Below are 19,343 nucleotides of genomic sequence, written 5' to 3' on the forward strand. Positions count from 1 at the left end.
CTAATTTAGCTTTTTTTTAAATCTGCTATACCGTATGCTAATTTAACTTAACATCTGTGTTTTAGCACTTTTCATTTTTGCTTCAGTTATTTTTCCAATGCCTTTTCCAGCTGCACTAAAGCTTTTGCTTTTCTGAGCCAGTTATTTTCAGAACCACTTGGTCCTTTATCTTTAAAGCAATGCATGCCCGCTATTAGTTGTATCTGCTCTCTCCTGTTGTGCCATCAGATCTAAGGATAATTACAGGCTTGTTTCACAGTCTTGAAATTCTTGCCTGTGCTCTGATGTGTCTTTTTAAAGGCGGAAACTCGTAAATGCATATTTCCTGCATTCCAGTGGAAAGAGCAGCTCATTTTTGCCCCATTAGGAGAGAAACACAAACACAGATTACAGGTTTTCTATGTTTTACTTTTCCATCTTAAGTATTTATAAAAATTTATCATTTTAGCTGTTTCGTTCTGATGATTCTAGTTATTTTATTAATCCTTTATTTATCCAGGTAAAAAAATCTCATTGAGATTAAAAATCTCATTTCCAAGAGAGACCTGGCATCACGGCAACAAAAGTCACATACCACATAGGTATATAACATTTAAAACAAATACAATATCCCATACAAAGATGTGTAAAATATACAATAACAGATCAAATTAAGAATACATTAAAAACAATCACACTGAGTAAAAGAGCTGTTCTCTCGTTCCTTTAAGACAGACTTAAACTCTCCCAAGGTAACCAATTCTGATCATTTCAGTTCCTTCTGCAGATTATTCCAGGAAGCAGGGGCAGCGTATTTAAAAGCCCTTTTCCCCAATTCTGTTCTGATTTTTGGGACAATCAATTGTATGATTTTGTTCGAACGAAGGTTGTATTGGTTGCGGTTTTTATACATATAAACACATAAATAAGATGGAACCAGCCCAAGGAGAGATTTATAGATAAAGATCAACCAATGGGAGAGTCTGCGAATATGAAAGATGGACATTTAGCAGCAGCATACAAAGAACAATGATGTACACGATTTCCATAGCCAGTAATAAAACATAAAGCACAATGGTACACAGTATCCAACCTCTTTAGGTAGTGGGCAGGTGCATTCATAAAAAGCAGGTCACCATAATCCAATAAAGGTAAAAAGGTTGCACGAATCAAATGTTTTCTCACTTGGAGGGAGAAACAGGATTGGTTTCTAAAAAAGTAACCTAGTTTTAGTTTTAACTTCGACACAAGCCTTTGAATGTGAGTCTTAAATGACAAATTCTGATCTATAATGATCCCTAGATACTTGTAAGATGTGACCATTTCAATTTCAGATCCTTGAATTGTTTTAATCTTAGGAGACGTAGCTAACAACTCTTTGCCATTTGAGAATAACATGAACTTGGATTTCTCTGGATTTAACACCAACTTAAGTTGAGTTAAATGGGACTGAACGACATCAAAGGCAGACTGCCGAAATTGCAGGGTTTGTGCTACTGAAGGGGATGAACAATAAATAATTGTATCATCTGCATAAAGATGAAATGCTGCATTTGACAAATTATCACAAAGGTTGTTTATGTAAAGAGAAAATAGCAATGGTCCTAATATGGAGCCCTGCGGAACTCCTTTGGATACTGGGAGAAAAGAGGAAGAAGACCCAGCAGCACGGACACACTGTTTTCTTGCTGACAAGTAATTTGAAAACCAACTTACAGCATTTACAGATAGACCAATATTGTATCTGCAATGTATTTTTTACATCTGTGCTCCATAACATATAAATGTTAAAGTACTGAGGTTAGTGGCTTATATTAAGCACTTATATTAGATACGTGCTATTTAATGTATGAGCACAAAGTTTATTTTTGTCCATAATAATGTAGGACATTGAATATAAAATAGTTTCTAAACTCATACGTTTTGTAGCAGATTTACTTGAATTTACACAATCCTTCTTATTACACAGTCCTTTTTGGTTAATAAGCATGTTTTCCACATGTAAGCAAACTAAAGACGCTTGTATCCAAACAGCAGGGGCCCTGCAGAAAGAAGTTACCTTCAACTTGTGCTTTTGGATTCGACTCTAAATCTAAAACATGGGCAGGAAGTTATTTTCAGACCGCGGTTTAGTGACGTCAGAGTCGAGGTATTCGATTCCCCACTGGACCTACTTAAGAGAGAAATACACACACATGCACACACCCAAGACTGGGAGCCATTTTGAATAAAAGCTTTCAATAAATTGCATTTTTAAGGACACACACACAGAGGAAGACTGACAGTTGGTAGCGCTGTGGTCAGGTGGTGTAAATGTCAGAGCGGCCCATTCTCAGGCAGTCGGGTCTGATTAGATCAGAGCTGACAGCATGGGCTGACTGTGGGAGCAGGTGTGTCTTTAAAAATACAGTATCTGTGTATGATTGTGTCTCTCAGGAAATGTATGAGGAGAGTGTGTCCACACTGTAATGCTGTGGGGTCTCATACGTATGGAGTAAAATGATTTTAGAGTGTGTATAAAAAACGATGAGGCAGAGACCTGGACGGATGGGCAGATGCAGTTATTTGGTGTGAATGGATTAAATATAAAGGTAAACGTTTCACATCATAATTATCATAAATTTTAAAAAGTCGTTTTATCTTTTGCAACTTAGTATCATATGAAATCAATATCTGGGTTATAAAACCTGCAGGAATAGGCTGGCTAAACCCACTTAAAGTTTGGCAACTTTTCATGCTGAATGTATTTATTTATTTACAAATGTAAGGCAAAGTTTGCGGACGACACAACGGTGGTGGGTCTCATTAGCAACAGGGATGAGACCGACTACAGAAGTGAGGTGAGACGCCTGGCCACGTGGTGTGTTGACAACAATCTCTCTCTGAATGTGGAGAAGACGAAGGAGATTGTTGTGGACTTCAGGAGAATGCACACCCAACATGCTCCTCTGACCATTGGAGAGAATGAGCAGCACCAAGTTCTTGGGTGTGCACATCACAGAGGATCTCTCCTGGACGTACAACACCACAGCACTGGCCAAGAAATCACAGCAGCGTCTCTTCTTTCTCCGCAAACTAAGAAGAGCAGGAGCACCAGCCCCCATCATGTACACTTTCTACAGAGGCACCATCGAGAGCATCCTGTCGAGCTGCATCACTGTGTGGTTTGGAGCCTGCAATGCGTCCTGTCATAGAACCCTCCAACGCATAGTGAGAGCTGCAGAGAGGATCATTGGTGTCTCTCTCCCCTCCCTCCAGGACATTTACAGCACCCGTCTCACTAAAAAAGCCCTTTGCATAGCGGCTGATCCCACGCACCCAATGCAAAGCTTCTTCAAGCTGCTGCCGTCAGGGAGGAGACTGCGGAGTCTCCAGGCCAGGACCAGCAGGCTGAAGGACAGCTTCGTCCATCAGGCTGTCAGGAAGCTTAACTCCCTCCCGATTCTGCCCCCTCTCCCCTCTTCTCCTCCATGGTCTCACTGAACTCTGTCACACACACACACACACACACACACACACACACACACACACACACACACACACACACACACACACACACACACACTCACTGGCCTGCACCAGTTACCAGTCACTTTGTGGAGCATTGGACTGCCACTACCTCATAAGACTTTGTTGTTATGCTATCTCTTATGTACATTTCTTAATCTCCATTTGCACTATTTGCCTATTTGCACTACTCTGCCTGGTTTACACTCAATATCATTTACCCTTACCTGAATACTGTATATTGTATATTGTATAGCTTTCTTGTTAATTTGTATTGTATTTATTTAAATTTTTACTTTTTAATTATTTTATTTGCATTTTTTAATCACTCTCTTATATTTAAATGTTCATTGCTATTTCATCTAGGGTTTGAGAGTAACGAAATTTCTATTCTCTGTATGTCCTGTACATGTGGCAGAATTGACAAATAAAGTTGACTTTGACTTTGAAAAAAAAAAAAAAAAAAAAAAAAGACCCTACAATATTTGAGAAAGAACCCCAACAATCAGTGGATCCCTAATGAGCAGCAAGTGGTGATGGCGGGGAGGAAGAACTCCAGCATAACCAGGCTCAGGGAGGGACGGCTTTCTGCTGCGAGTGTTTGGGCGGTGAGGGGAAGTGCATGGAGCAGATCCTCATGTACAAATGAGAAATATGAGAAATAAGAAACCGGGAAGGAAGCTGGGGCATGAAACTGAGAATAAACTGGAAGAGGTTTGTCATATTCAGATAAATGTCAGATAAATTATCTCCAATGTAAAGTGAAAGTTAACATGTACTTTGAATTAATATCTATAAAGATACTTATTTAAGTTTAAATCAAGGATCTTATTATGGAGAAAATACATGGATGTGCTGCAGATACATCAATCCATCCATATTCATTCATTTTCTGACACTCATCTGTGACCTGGTCCCTTTAAGCAGCAGATGCCCAGACTTCCCTCTCGCCAGCCACCAGCTCTTCTGGGGACACATCAATGTGTTCCCAAGTGAGCTAAGGTACATAATCTTTCCAGTATGTCCTGGGTCTGCCCCTGGGGCTCCTCCCAGTTGAACCTGCTTGAAATACTAACCCAGGAAGTGCCCAGGAGGGATGCTAGTCAGCTCCACTGGCTCCTTTTGATGAGGAACAGTGGTTCAAATGACCAGTCACCTCACCCTCTCTCTAAGGCTGACCTCAGACACCCCTCAGAGGAAACAAAACATAATTCCTGTTGAAATTAACTGCAAACTTGTGGGGGTTTGCTATGAAACTGGTCTGAAGGGAACACTGATAATTACTTTACACATGCTAGTAAATACCAGCAGACACAACTGTGGCTGAGCGATTTTTGGAGGCAAGTTTGAGTAAACTAACCCTTTAAAGTCTGGAACAAGTTGAGAATATTTATGGAGCAGTGTTAAGATCTTTCGAGGGGCCTGAAGTGAGGACAAGCAGACAGACAGGCGGGCTGATGACTCTGACAGTGAGGGATTTAGTGAATATGGCTGGCACAGCGTTTTCCCCACAGCTGATGGATTAGACGAGCCAGAATGGGGCCCGTCTCTTAGCGAGCATGCTTCATTTCAGCAAGGAATGAAAGAAACAAGTTTGGTGTGCGTGTCTGTGTATGTTGTGTCAGGGTGGAGCGATGCAGGTGTTTGCCTGAGTGTACGTGCGAGTGTGTGTTTGCATAATTTTGCTTGTCTGCTTTTATGATTGTGAGCATAAAAAATGCACGGCTTGCAGAAATTGGCTCGCAGGCCTGTGTGATGATGGCACAACAAAAGGTTTCTACAGTCAATACTCCAGTGTAGTCCAATAATTCGCACGGGGCCATGCATCGCTGGGAACTATCTGAATCAATAGGAGCGTCAATAAATTAAAGCGGCGATGGGACAGTTGAGGAAATACATCGCCAAGTGGCAAAATAGTCAGTGAAATGGAGAGAGCGAGTGCTTTGCTCCTCCGCTGGCGCAGACAGAATTAATTTCAGTTTATGCCTCTTTGAACTATCTAAACACACACGAGCATGTGGGTAGGGGGGAGAGCAGACAAATCCAGAAGCATATTCCTGATGTAAAAATATGCTAATGAACATCTCTGCCACCTGCAGCTGAGGTCATCTCCGAACAGCATCGATCCCGCCAGCCTGTTTCACAGCCTGTCTCGAGTGACGGCAAATAATCTGCACTGCAAATCTAATTAAGAAATAATCTAATGGAGGGTGAAGTGTTTCACCAGCGGAAGGATTCACCCTCTTGGGACCGGTCAGGATCGATGTTGTCTTTATTGGGTTTTGCTGAATTCAGGAGATTGATATTGCACCTTTTTTGTTTTGGTACGACGTGGGGAGAAAAATCTATAAAGGATGTCTGGTAAAGATATTAGCCAGATGGCTGTGCCTTTCTATCAGTAGATAATCAACACAGGCTCACACGAGATGGGAAACAAAACCCAGTGGGACATCAGGATGAAGATACTGAAAAAGACAAGAGGCTCCATCTGTGGGCCATTTAGGGCAGAGTGGAAGAGCAGTGATTCTAGCCATTACGGGCACAGTGGGAGTTTACCACTCTGAGTGGAGAAAAAGCTGGACAGTACGTCACGTCAGGAGAGGTTACCTGCAGTTTGATGGACTGAGAGTTGAAGAAGAACATCCAGAAAGAAATAAGTAAGTCCCTGCTGGTGTTCAGTGTATTCAGCCACCGTCCAGTCTGCCATGGTGACTGATTATAGGTTTCCAGCCTGCAAAGAAGAAGGCAACACCTCCCCTGGAAGGGAAACACAAACACTGAAAGATAGATGGAGGACTGAAGGGATTATGACAGGTCTACGTGTAATAACCCGCCGTACATGTTGCCACTAGAGCATCATAGAACTTTTAAGAAGCAAAGTCCACTCTCCAGTGTAGTGAATCTGTGAATGTTTCCACGATGAGCCAAAAATAAAGTGTCACAAAGCAAAATATATGATGTAAAGGACAGGCTGTATGAACCCAAGCTGGAGAAGCAGTTAAGAGGATGGATGGATGGATGGATGGATGCATGGATGGATGGATGCATGGATGGATGGATGCATGGATGGATGGATGCATGGATGGATGGATGCATGGATGGGCAGCGTGACAGGATTGTCAGGATTGTCATTTAAAATAAAGCTTTAACTTAAGCTTTCTGCTCCATTAAACAAGCAAACTTTAAACTTTAAGTAGGGGAATGGGATGAAAACTATACATGATTTAAGATAAAAACATTAAGAGTACAAACATTAGAATAAATAAAACTAGAGTATAAACTGAAGAGAACGTGAGACTTACATAAACATAACAATTAGGTAGAAACAGTAGGATTATAATTGGTAAATTATTGGCAAATTATCAAACTCCTGCAGGAACGACTCTATCCGAGGATACTGACATCTGTTGTCTTGTTGCTGTCTTCCAAACAGAAGCCTTTTAAATATAAGAAAACAAATTCACATCATCCCTCAAGGTCTGCCTTTGTTTACTTTTTATCTACTGGGTTTCACTGACTGACAATAAACCCGGTGGAAACACTGCTAGTCGGCAGCTAACGAGATTTTCAAAATAGTCCCCACTGATGTTTGCATAACCTTGAAACAATGCCATTACAATGTATAAAAACAAAGGCTTTGTTTTCCAGTCTTTATTTTTCTCATAGCTCTGTTTTTAATCTTGTATCATAGAAAATAGGCATCACTGACTGAATTTGCCAAATCATTTCGTCTATTTTATTATCCCCTGTCGTCATCTAAAGGCAGAGAGGATTGAAAAGATAAAGTATGAACGGTGTGCCACAAAGACCTGAAGCCAGTCGTCGGTTTATACTCCAAACCACAGAGGTCACACTGACACAAGCTATTCAGCTTTTCTGTGGTTTGCAGTAGTGTGTGCGTGCGTGCATGTGCGCTTGCATGTGTGTGTTGCTGGGTTTTTATGCTGGGTTTTTCTTCTGTTCTGACTGAAATATCATCAACTACATCACCAAATGTAACAAGGGCAAGAGAAAATGTAAGAGCTTCAATTAAGAGGTTGCAATAGTCAGTCTGGGCCACGTTCATGAGTTCACAACAGGACTCTATGAAGTCATGTGAAGAACTAAGTACACCCCATGATTCAGTTGCTTGTAGAGCCACCTTTAGCGGCAATAAGTTCAATAACCTGAAGTAATTATTTTCTGTATGACTTCATCAGTCTCTCACATTGCTGTGCAGCAACTTTAGCCTTTACTGGTGTTGGCCAGAGGGGCCGATGGCGCGATATGGCAGCCTCGCTTCTGTCAGTCTGCCCCAGGGCAGCTGTGGCTACAACTGTAGCTGCCTCCACCAGTGTGTGAATGTGAGAGTGAATGAATAGTGGAATTGTAAAGCACTTTGAGGGCCCAGAAAAGCGCTATGTAAATGCAATCCATTATTATTATTTACCTTGGTATTTACAGTGATGATTTAGTTCATTTCATCCTTTTCTTTCTCAGCCATTCAGTTCTAGATTTGCTGCTGTGCATCCTGCTGCATGATCAGATTTTGGCCAGCCTTCAGCTGTTGGGCAAATGGCCTCACGTTTGACTCTAGAATATTTTTGTATAGAGCCACTCTTTAGCAATTTAACAAAATAATCTGGACCAAATTAAAACACTGATGCCCACTTTCCTCGCTGAAGAACTGTAAAAACTATTAAAAATACTGGAAAAAAATTTTGAGCTTAATTGTTTTGCATTTCAGAAGAATAAAAGATGTTATTGAGTGTCCTTCGTTCACAAGTTTAACTTGCGATTTAAAGTTTGTTGTTTTACTTTTTAATTCAGTATTGATCTTTTCATTCTCAGTATAAAGTTCCTGAGTTGTCATGTACAGACTTCTTGCATTATCTGCTCCAACTTGAAAAATAAATGGCACGGTTACTCTTCTATTTAAACAATGCACCTTTTCTAAGTTTGTTTGAAGAAAGGTGTAAATGTCAGAGACAACTCTGCTTAAATTAGGATTGGTTTTTTACTCCGTGTATGATTCTCTTAACCTTTAACTGAATGTGTTCAGGGGGAGGAAGATTTCCAGCTACATGCATAATTATCACGGCAGAAAAAGGAACGAACTTATTTTAGATCGTCACCCGATACAGTTTACAATTACTGCCAAGTATCCACTTTCTGATCATCTAAGACAGGTAAATTAAAAACTAAAAAACTAACTCCTTGCCATCATCAGCGGCCTCTTCCTGAGGGAAAAAAAATTAATATGTGTAAATGAACCTTTTTCACTCCACTGGTCAGCAACCACAGATCACGTCTACATAGATGACAGATTGCTTTCTCTATTACTTCTCTTTGGGACAGTTTATAAGTGGTGGCAGCAAAAACCAATGTCTTCCCATCAACTGTAACAAAAAAATAATAATAATAACAAAAACATTTGACTGTGTTTTAGTAGATAAAGGTGAATGGCTTGGACGTGAGCTGCGATTTGGGGAAGGTCTTGAAGGGGACTGGTGGCAGCTCCCGGGCCTGGCAGATCCCCGTGCACTAAATAGAAGTGAAGAAGTTAAAGAATTGAAAAGGGTGGCAGGGTACGTAAACAAGAACAGCTTGTTGAACATATTTAGATAAGAACTGTAAGGAGCGTGTTTGAAGCCGTGGTCACGCTCCTGAAATTCTGATACTTTATCAATTATTTTTACAGTTTCACACCTATATGAACGTTTTGCATGCTGCCACCAGGATCTGTGGATCCTCCCTCCTTTAACCCATTACACTGCACCTTTCATGCTGTGTTTTTTCTTTATCTTTGATTCATTTATTACTGTATATTGTTTGTGCTTCTCACTTTCTTCCCTGGTTCGGTCCACTTGTCAACCAATCAACATTCGACCGACACTGGAAATAGGTCATTTGCGTCCAGCAATGCACCACTGAGATATTGGAGTACTGCAAGGCAGCACGTTCACAGTTGGTGGAAACCCCTCTGGATACACAGACCAAGCAAAAACCCATATTCCAACAGAATATTATACTAGCACTGAGTGCACGGCTACTCACTGTGGTATTCTTCCAAAAAATAGGTACCTCCACTCAGACAAAATCTCTGCATTGGTGCTTATATAGGAGGATAATAATAATAATAATAATAATAATAATACACTTAAAAACAAAGAAATCTGAGAGCTTTTTCCAAACTTTTGTCCTGAAGTTTCATCAGTTTTCAGTTTTTAAAAGTGTAGAAACATCTCATCATGATTAATCTGTGAATCTCTGAGCTTCTGTACTGATACGGTACAGAAGGATCGGATCCTGGGAATACTACGGGCTCAGATGGGCTCTCATAATAGGGGCAGCACGGAAAGATCCTAAAGCCTTTCAATAATTAGAGATTAGATATCAAGAAGCTTCACAGCTGTAACTTAAAAATATTTTGTATTTTCAAATGCATTAATTGAATATTAAAAAACGCTGTTGAATAACTTTCTGCACTACTTGAGACCTAACCCGTACATTCTGTGGTAAGAGGGGGTTTTAAATGTTGCATGAGGAATCCGAGTATTTTAAAGAAGCTAAAGTAGTGGGCTGAGTGAAAGCTTTAAACCCATGGCGACCATCTTGTTCTCTTCCCATCTTCATCCCCAATGATGCTGCCAAGATTTACAGAACTTTCCAACTAAAGGGCCACTTAGGCAAGCAGTGCTCTCGGCTGTCTAAACTCCTTAATTAAGCCTTTAGTCTCTTAACAGGCTTCTCTGCGATCCTTGACACCCCTTCTTAATGATAAAAAGACACTGATGTGTACACAGGCAGACTAGGAAGGAAAAAGAAACACTGTCTTTCAAACCGGTAATTAAGTCAAAGCTGGGAAGTCAACTGGAGAAGTAAAATCGAGGAGAATCGAGCAAGAATCCCGGAGCAATAAAAGAGGAGAGTGTGAAACGGTGTGATTAAGTCCTTGAAGTGTAATTGCTCGGGGGAATCGGGGCATTGTCAGCGTCAGAGAGGGATTTCCAGGAGTGAAGCAGCAGGGAGGGGACAGAGCTCAGGGAGGAAGGAAGTCAATTTGGGCTTCACTTGAAGTGAACAATACTCGTGTTCAAAGAAAAGCATGAGAGCTGAGTGCTCGCCGGTGATAAAACATGCCATCTGTTCATACCCCATCCTTACCTCGTGGGCATCCTCTGAAGAAAATGAGACAAACACACAGGAGCTGGTATTTCCATTAAAACTTGAATCCCTTTTTTTCTTTTTATGGTCCCCCGATGAGCCCTTTGTTAGCCCTCAAACTTTCAGACACGGTTCTGAATTCTGTTCTAAAGTTAGCAGAAGCTCCAAATAACATCATCTCAACTTGTTTTTCAAGGCAGAAGTGCAAAGCTGCCGAGAGTATGCCATCTCTTCAAAGAATGAAAATTGGAAGCAATCCAGGGTGTGTTTGGCCATCTGCCCTGATTGTGGGAAAGGTCACAGCGAGAGTATGTCTGAGCAAAAGATTTGCTGTAGACCGCAACATGTCGTTCCCAGAACATTCCGAGGAAACAAAGAAGCAGGAATGACGTGGTGATGGTCATTTCCTGAACAGGAAGCTAAATTAAACTAGATAAACATCGGGGTATTGTGGTTTCTATCTAGATCCATAAGTAATACCGTTTTAGTTCAATGCACAAAATACAACAAAGAGATACCAACTTGAGAAATGCAAGTGCAAAGAAGCTGAAGCGAATGCAGCTTCACTGTGGTTCTTGGTTTTCTTTGGGTTTATATTGACCCCTGGATTTGTGTATTATCTTTTCCTTCGAGTTCCATCTTTGCGTGACAAGTCTCCATCAGTGATGTTTTCTTGTTTGGTTATCTCCTGTTTTATTTTGGTAACTTGTATCTTGCATGTTTGGTATGTAGTTCACTTCCCTAGCCTGGTCTTTCCTGATTAGTTTCAGCTGTGTTTCCTCTCTCCTCATTACCTCTTGTGTTTATTATCACAAGTTTCCCTTCACTGACTTCATAGTTTGACTTTGGAAGTCAAAAAAGAAGCCACAGAAAACCAACTAATACCCCAAACATGGCTGTCCACAGGCAAAGAGACCTTATCTTACAGTTTATTGGCACTGGTTTGTTCAATCTTTCTAGCTGCAGATTGCGATCCATTCAACAATCAAACAAAGTTTTTATCTTTGTAATGACCCTGAACGCGAGCTCTGTCAGTGCCATCTTAAAATGCATTTTTAAATGTCACCCTAAAAGCCAGATATGACACAGAAATGTTTCTGTAAGTACACAGCTAATCTTTTCAGGGATCACAGTGTCAAGTAGCTCCCAATGAATAATGAAGTCATCTAAAGTGATTCCAAAAAAGAAAAATCTGCAGACCCCAAATCCAGTGTGATTTTTAAAAAGCCTTGGTGTCACAGGTCAGTATATAAAACATTAAAATCATTGAGAAATTATGCAAGCAAAGGTCTTCAGCTGACTCATTTCTTTGCTGGCATTCAAGTAAAAACACTTTGGCTTGATGTTCAATCATTTCCTGAGAGTGGGTGTCATTTTTAATTGAATTTGGAAGGAAATCTGTTCATTACTTTCCCCCCTTCTCTTCCCACTTAAATTACCATATAACTAAACTCTGTCCTGATGGTGGGAGTTAAATTCAGCAGGATAAAGTGACCTCGGGGTCTGCCTCTTCAAAGTTAGCTTTAAAAATAAATATTATTAAATTCAAAGCCCAAAGAAATCTAAAACTGCTCCATTAAGAGCCCTCAATCAAGCCTTCAGCTGGCCAGAAAAAGATGAATTTCATGAGATTGATTGGTGAGGCTCTCCTGCATTGTGGATGCTGTCAAAATGCAAATGAGGGGCCATTGTACCCTGAAAAACCCACCAGCCATCAGTTTCTGCTACTACCCCACACAGGCAGACTAATTAACCTGTCATTACCCACACCTGCGCGTGCCAAAGCAACGATCTCATCAGCAACAGAATTGATTTTCTCTCGTCTGTATTTGCTAGCGAAGTGAGGGTCATTTTTCTGAGCCTGTCATTTTTCAATTTGTTTGATCGTCCTCGGCTGGGTCGGGTCAGGTCGGCTGCAGCTTCTCCCGGGTAAAGAAGGAAAGAAAGATCAGATCTGAACTCGCCACAAGACTCTTTTATCAGCAACCAATAAAGAGGAATTCAGCAGAAAAGCCTGCACAGAAATGACCATTAACAGCATTACAATATGTTAAAGTAATTTATAAATGTTGACACAATCGAAATGAACAAATCATATTTAACACACCCAGGATTTCTATTCTATTCTATTCTTATTCTTATTCTAAGAACTGGTCATGCAAAGGTGGTTATCAAATCAGCTAGTCAACCTAGGATTTCCCCATTGAGCTGAGCAGTATCTGACTAATCAGAAGCATGGATGGTTATATCGGCACCAGAGCAGCTGATGTCATGGATTAAGATCAAATTATAATATTAGAAAGTTTTCCACACCATTGTGTGAATGTTTATGAGAAAGAGATGAAAAGTGGTGTACAGGATGGCCAACCACAACGTAGTTAAACCTCATCTGAACTGAGTAAGAGAACCCAGAAGTCAGAACACCAGAAACGATCTGATACCAAAATTCTGTTTGTTTTTCTTTGATATTGTATGTCCCGAGGCGGCAATCATAGCAGGCAGCTTAAAAGTGTTCTAGTGTATCCTAAAGAAGAAAATTGCTTACAAGCTCAGGAAAAACTGCAAACGGTAAAAGTATTTTGGGGTCATGATTTTTATCATTATAAAAAAAAGACTAAATGAGCAGCAAGGCTTTCACTTAGCCCACCTTCTCCCAAATGTAACAATTAAGTTTAACATCTTTTATGTAATATCTAAAAAATGAAATGTACAGCTCTGGTATGACTTTGGATGTTGTTCTCAACTAAGAGAACAACACGAGGTTAATATGTTGCTGCATGGTTTGGATTACTTGCCTTGAAAAACTCCTGATCCTAAGATGAAATCCTAGTGACTGAAATCCTAGTCAACCGGAGAGCAATCCTTTTCTGAAGTGGCTCAATATTTGGTGTCCAGGACACCACAAGCCAATCCAACTGCTGTTTCTATTAGATAAACTTCCATCACGTAAAAACAACGACAGCCTCAATTAATGCAATAGATGCAAGGCTAGTAATAGGCAGATCTACCAATATTATAGCCTATATTATACTATATAATATACTATAGTAATGCCTACAACAATTTCTATTTCTTGCAGCCAGTACAAACAAACCGAGGAATAAAGTAAAAATGGACTTTTATAAACAACACTTAAAATCTCCTCACTGAGGGATTTTCTTCCAGGAATGTGATCTGTTATCTGGGGTTACCATGAAAATGTATCCCATCAAAAACACCTTCATAATCTTGAAAACCTAGGATTAAAACTCAGTCTACTGCGATAACCACAAATCCTTCTTTGTATTGTCAACACTGGATGGTATTTGCAGTTAAATCATCACAAGTAACCCTAAAAGAGCCCCCAAAAGGCTTTGTCTGACAGCCAGGTTAATGTCATGGAACAAGGCGCTGTTTAGCACTTAACATCTATGTGACATATACATGAAATTAAAAAGTATCCCTTACTTGAATAATGAAAATTAATTAGATGTTCACTAGGAGTGTTTAAAGCAGAGTTTCTGCTGGTGCATGCTAACCATCATGCATTGTATTTTGCACTTCAGTCACTCAAAAGTTCACCCGTTATCCTCTGCATGTCTTTTAAAACAAACTTCCAGGCCTAAAACATGCACATGATGTACACCTCTGCTTGGGTAACGCAGAACTTTGTCCCTTAATCCTTTCAAATATTTAAGTTTCCAGTTGCCTGACATACTGTAAGAGTGTTCGCTGAAAAATTGATATTGCTTTTATTCACTCTGTTGCACACTGTCACCCAACACTGCCTCCTATAAATGGGAACCATAACTTTTTTTTCTCTTTCCCCAGTGTGAGGAAGAGAAGTCTCATCTTCTGCCAGGCTTAAACGGATGACAGTCTCGCAAGCTTATGCCAAGAATCCATGATACATCCTCGAGAGCGCTCACATAATACAGTGATACAGGAAAGTAGTCCCTGTGACAGACCTTTAACGCTGTGTGCCAGAGATATGACGAAGCTAGAATTTCTCACTTCTGACTCAGAAAAAATGTAAATGAGCAGCCATCCAGGTGAGGATTAGCAAACTTTACCAAGTTACATTTGGATTTCATCTTCAGTTTAATCCTGGTATGCAGCTTATAGCTGTGTAAAATTGCATTCAGTTTCTGTGTTTACATTTAGGATAAGTTGATTTTTGGCTGAAAAAGCATAAAATCATGTATTCCATTACATAAATGCAGAATTTATTTTTTAAAAACAAGTTTAGGAAGGTAGTTGGACCCTTTAAAAATAACATATTTAGTTGTCACAATGGATGTCTTGTAAGATACTATTTAACAGTCCACTTCAGTTCAGTTTTATATGGCACCAAATCACAGCAATTGGTTCAACACACTTTATAATGTAACTTAAAGACCATACAACCATATAGAGAAAACCCAAACAGTCAATGAAACCCTATGAGCTACAGTTTAACCAAAATGTAACCAAATTTCCCCTTGTGGGTCAATTAAAGGATTGTTCAATTCTATTCTATTCTATTCTATTCTATTCTATTCTATCCTAGTTTACCGACAGTGGGAAGGAAAAACCTCAATTTAACAGCAAGAAACCTCCAGCAAAGCCAGGCTCAGGTGCAGGTTTGAGGTGAGCAGCGAAAGTAGTGTAAACAAGCTGGTTTAAAATACAGTATTGTACCATGCTGGGTATGGGGGGTAATTGGTCACAAATTGAGACTACTGGAGCGGGACAAAAATGAGAGGTGGGAAACTGGTTTTCTGTGTTTCTTGTTTCTCTTTTCAAAGGAAGGCACAGTGGTCAAGGGGAGAAAATAAAAGAAACTATTATAAAGGGACAACTTTGGGCCTCAAAAGTCCAAATAAAACAATCTCAGAAAGAACGTCTAAGGTCAGGCCCTTAATTTTACTATTTTAGAGACAGCAATCCAGAAACTAAACTAAATGGATACGTCTTTTGCATTATTTCACAACTCTACTAAGCCATGAAATTTGGCTTGTTCATTCTGCGTAATCTTGCTCAGACAGATCCATACAGTCAGATTTCATTTTGTTCGTGAGTTTGTGGGAAAATGACCTTCCTCCTCTTTTGATCCATGACCACAGTAAAGACTTTTCTGCTGAGTTTATGTTCAAAAGTATAAAATAGTTTTGAGTCTTACTGAATACAACATAATGTTCATTTTGTGAATTGTAGTTTGAATTAAAGGGAGGATAATTCTGAATAAGCTTTAGGGAGAGACATAGCATCCTACTTCTTTATTATATTTTAACTGCTGTAACAGAGTCTTGGCATAAATAAAGTATCTTTCTATGTATTTGGTGTAATAGAAGCAGCTGTATAATCCACTTTGCTTAAAATAGTTCCAGATCCATTTTTATGAAGGCTGCGCAGAGCAGATGTGGAGGGCAAGACATTAAACCCTGGACTCTGGTTGATGTTCAATATTAAAGATGCTGCCCAGTCACTGCTAGCTGAGCTGGCAGCTCATGTACTGAAGATCCTGCACTGGCCTGGGTCTGAGACTGCCCGAGACCATTTCCAAATCTTTCTTCTTCTTTTGGCTGCTTTCTTTAGGGGTCATCACAGCGGATCACCCTGTCTCTAGCACCCTCCTCTGTCACACAATCCTCCTTCACTATATCCATTAATATTCTTTTCTGTGGTCTGTCCCTTTTCCTCATGCCTGGCAGCTCTATCTTCAACATTTTTGTCCAATATATCCATTATCCCTCCTGCACATGTCTGAACCATCTTAGTGCTTCCCTAACTTTGTCCTATCAAATAAAGGCTAAAAAAAATAATAAAAGACCCAGATACTAAACATTTCACCTTTGAAACTCCAGGCGATTTTTATGTTGCATGAAGGGTGAACACAGTCATCTTGGAGATGTTTACACAAAACAAACTGTGTAATACCCTAAATGAGACTCCTGTTGTGATAAATCGTATCTGCCTGGCATTCATCTCAAAAGTTTTTGTTTAATATTGAATTTGGCAGCATTCCTATAAGTGCAAATCCAAGCACCAGTGACTACTGAACGCTCAAGACAATGCTTGCAATTTCAGATGTGCTGCAGGGCGTTTCAGGAATGGTCTCCATGGTGAGACTTAAAAAAAATTCAGTTGATATTTTACAAAAGTTACATCATGCTGAAAAGGGCAGATGAGGAACGCTGGAAGGGAGACACAGGGAAAACCATCAAGAATCTGGTAAATTTTCCAAAATAAAAGACTCTGATTCAAAACACTTCAAGTGTCATTTGAAACTGTAGAAATTATGTAAAAGAGAAAAAGAACATGTAAAAGACGTGATGTCCACAACCGGTGTGTTTCCAGGGTGACTATAAGTAGGACTCCCATTTAAATTAATTGCATCTGCCTAATGTTCATCATAGAAAATTGTATTGTAGCACAGAGACCTTAATTTTGGTTAAAGAGCAACTTGTGTCATATGTGTACACAGCATCTATCTTATCTGTGGTGCAGAGCAGTTATGCAAATTTACAGAAGCTGTTGGTACGTGATGAATGGGGAAACTTCTTTAAAAAGCTTTAACTTTCTACATAAACAAGATACTGGAAAGATCTTTGAATTTCCATTTTGGCTTCACAGTCTGAATAGCAACAGCCTTCTGCCTGTTTTTCGTGCTGCGTGGGAAGAGTTTATGTGGCATGCCTCTAAATTACAGACCACTTGTATGCATGGGTATAATCAAATTATCGATCTACTGTGGTAAACCACCCTGAGATGCTACCTTGAGACCGTGAGAACATGAACAAGAAGCATCTCCAGAAAACATTACAACGACCATGAAAGTCATTCATTCAAGAATAATGTAATTAGAGATTTAGGAGAGTGGAAATGGATTTGATTTGAAGCAATGGAAAGGTGACAACATTTTATTCTATTCTTAATGTTTCTATTCCTATAGATTGTATAAAACATACTTCTGGAAGTTTTAATCAGTTAGACGATGTTTCTGTTTAAATTAAGGGTATTGAGATATTAGATGTTAGCATGTTTTTCTGGTGCAGAGGACAGGGATCATACCAAGAAACTGGACAATAGGAATTATCAAACCATTATATTGTGGTAAAGGAGTTAACATCTGTACAGACAACTAAAGAGTAATCACACTCCTTAGTTGTATCAGAAAAGGATTTACTTCCGTATTTAAAAAGTGTTTGACTTCTTATTTAACTAAATGGGTTTCCTTGGCGACGACCAAGTTGGTTTTAAGGCAGGTTATTAAACATTAGATCATATGTTTGCTGTACATAATTTAATTAACTTCTATTTGTAGTATAAGATCTGACTGTCTGACACAGATGACACTGTGGTATTGGTGGAGTCAGAAACAGAGCTTGAGAAGACTTTAGATGCAGTAGTGCTGACTGAAAACTAGATCCAAATATTAATACTATGAATTATGAAAATCCCATTTAAATCTAACTCGGGTCAAAGTTGCAAAGATAGAAACAGCTGCCTGTGTACTGTTACTGTTACTTTGAAATATGCATGAGGTAGAAATGTTGTAGAATTTAAAGAAACAGAACCAAACTGCAAAATTCTGTAAAGAATTATATCCACATCTGGGCGTCTGTAATTTGATATTCATTTGTTTTCTTTCTGGGGTGTAAATGACCTCCTGCCTTCTCTGTGTATGTTTTCTCTTTTACATCAGAAAGGATCTAATGAGAATAAACAGAACCATTTAAATCTACAGGTTACAGCTCAGTTTTGATTGCACATGACTAATTTTAGTCTAGACACTGTTTTGACTGAAATGCTTCTATGCTTGTTTTCATTTCTGGCTTCATTATGATTTTTTTTTAACTCCTTAAATTCTCACAGCGCTGTTTGTGTTGCTCTTCTAGACCACATGTACAAGATAAATATAGCAAACAGGCATGAAAACTGAAACCATTAAGAAAGTCCCTTTATCCTGCATTTTTTCTAATGGCCAGTAGTTCCAGTGGCATGTTCCAAAACGAAGTCTGATTATACAGGAACCAGTGGGAAAATAATCTCCTTTGACCTATGACCTCAATAAACAATTTCGTGATAAATGTATGTGAATTTAAATCTTACTGAATGTAGCATAATATTCATTTTACCAAAAGACATTAGGGTGGTAATAATATGTTAATGACATGGCACTTGCACACAAGTGTCCTTTGCTTTCTCGGACAGATTTAATAAATTTTGGCTGATGTTTTTCAGCTGTAAAGTCTTCTTCCAGGTCATCCTCCTGCTTTGTCTATTTTTATTATGTGTTTTGGAACTTTTGACTGTAACCAAAGTTATGAATGAAGTTCAAACTCCACTTTCAGGCCAACAGCTGCCAACCACCAAGTGTAGTTGCCCTATTTTTCCACAACACATGCACCTCCTCTAGCCTGCCTCTTAGTTCCTGTGGGTTAGACAGCTCTTCCTCTCCGGCTGGCTCACTTCTCTTTCTATTAGGATTCATGTCCGAATGATGTCAGATCCATGCGGTTGGCTTCTACTGCTCTCCTGGGTCATGTTGTCATGCATAATGATTGGGATCTAACCTGTGACACTCAAAGTGAGGCACAAATACCCCTGTACAAGAAGTCGAGGTCAGCCAGGTTTCTAGAACATGACTTTAGCAGCAATCCCCAAAAAACTGTGTAAAGCTGCTGTGGAGACAGTCCTAGCTTTATGAAATGCTATTAGTATTTACTCTAGTGGTCAAGAATTAAGCC

The sequence above is a fragment of the Astatotilapia calliptera genome, chromosome 9 (assembly GCF_964374335.1).
Source record: "Astatotilapia calliptera chromosome 9, fAstCal68.1, whole genome shotgun sequence".
NCBI lineage: Eukaryota > Metazoa > Chordata > Actinopteri > Cichliformes > Cichlidae > Astatotilapia > Astatotilapia calliptera.